The sequence below is a fragment of the Pinus tabuliformis genome, chromosome J (genome assembly GCF_031772625.1).
Source record: "Pinus tabuliformis cultivar Carrire ecotype Pingquan chromosome J, CPIR1, whole genome shotgun sequence".
Classification (NCBI taxonomy): domain Eukaryota; kingdom Viridiplantae; phylum Streptophyta; class Pinopsida; order Pinales; family Pinaceae; genus Pinus; species Pinus tabuliformis.
In genome coordinates this window covers 264,735,628-264,737,369 of record NC_142295.1, presented here as the reverse complement: position 1 = coordinate 264,737,369, position 1,742 = coordinate 264,735,628, and the positions used below count along the sequence as shown (strand labels likewise).

At 40.2% G+C, this 1,742-nt stretch overlaps 1 pseudogene; it reads right to left on the bottom strand.

The window, feature by feature from the left end:
- Positions 1-500: 500 nt before the first annotated feature.
- LOC149226780 (ABC transporter B family member 9 pseudogene) lies at positions 501-1,480 on the bottom strand (annotated as a pseudogene).
- Between the last annotated feature and the right edge of the window lie 262 nt (positions 1,481-1,742).

Genomic DNA, 1,742 nt, shown 5'->3' with positions numbered 1-1,742 from the left:
GGAAATCCCTACCTATCTACTTTCCAACCCAAGTGGAATTTTTTTAATTTGGTGCCCATTTTCCCCTCCAAAACTTCAATCTCCCAAGACTGCTTCCTGTTTGTCAAAATAGGGGCAGTGAGATCATTTTTGGAGTGTTTTTGACCTCCTGAGAACTCAAAACTTGCCCAAACTTCTTGGCCATGCACTAGTAGTCATGATTTTTCATTAAAAATCCAAAAATATAATTTTTTTTAATTTGGAGCTCCCTAGAAAAAGCGCGCGCCACGTGGCGCGACGCACAGGGAGAAAAACCTTGTTTTTTAGTGCAAAAAATTTCAAAATGCAAAAATTGCCCTAAATTTCTTGAAATTTGGACTGAAGGTGCCTCATCAAGCATCATGCTCAGCCAAAGAAGCTTTGGTCAATATCTGAAGATGATCAAGCTCCCTTTTTCCTCTTTTTCCTCTTTGATGCCTTCCTCAATTTTGGCTTCAGATTCCTTATTCGTGCCTTGGAACTCATATTTCATGCCATGTAATGATGGGCCACGCAATTGCAATCACAATCATTTGATTTCGAGCTCCAGATAATTGGGTACCATGCTCTCCAAATTGGGTATCAAACCCTCGAAAGGAGCAACCATGACTGAGGCATGTTACTAATAAATTTTGCCGCATTAGCAAGCTCTCCAGCAGCCTGTATTTCCTCTGTGTTTCCCCATCTTTACCATATGCAATATTCTCCTTAATAGTGGTTGTAGAGAGAGCAGGTTCCTGGCTTACAAGTCCAGTATTTTGCCTTATCCATTAAATTGATTGATATTGACACTATCTATAAGCACTTCACCAACTTGTGGATCATAGAATCTATCTATAAGACTTATAATTGTGGACTTCCCACTTCCACTCTCTCCAACTATAGTTGTAGTGGTACCTCTATAGCTGCAATGGTACCTCTAGCTATTTCCAGTGAGAACCTTGAAAATATGTGAACATCAGGCCGCACTGGGTAACCTAAGTGTACATCTTTAAGCTCAATATCACCATGAATATCCTCAAGTACCAATCCATTTGTATCATATACATCAATCTCTAGCTTTCTATAAATTGTCTCAAACATTTTGTAAGCTACAACTTGTCTAGCTCCAAAGGCATTTAACCATGGTGATGCCTCCATTCAGAACTGCAATGATGACATTAATCACACTCAGCTCTAGAATATCCTTCATGAATGATTAACCGTTATCCATACCAAAGAGTCAATGCAAAGGTGGAGAACAAAATAAAATGTAATGACCCAACACCCAAACTAGCTGCCAACCATTGATGAGCAACATCCTTGTAAGCAATCAAAAGGGAATTTTCATAGTCAGTCACAACATTCTTCTCCCCAATAAAAGCTGCAACTGTGCTAAATGAACCAACTGCTCCACAACATTGCCGACTTCTACATATGCTTGCTGGCCTTAGCTTGACATCTTTGATATTATCATAGCCATAACACTTATTACGACATGCTTGATGAAGATCCCGCTTTGTGCTTTAGTTCAGCTCCTCCATGCTTGAATCTGTACTTTTGGAATGAAAAATTTTCAATTTTGAGGAAGATTTGAAATAATTTTAGGCTTTTTAGCCCAATGCGCCGCGCCTTCCTAGTGTGCCGTGCCAGTGTAAATTTACACTGGAGAATTTCTCCCAGTGCGCCGCGCATTTTTCCAGGCGACGTTTGGAGGCCTTCCCTGTGTCAAAATTGGGTGCAAG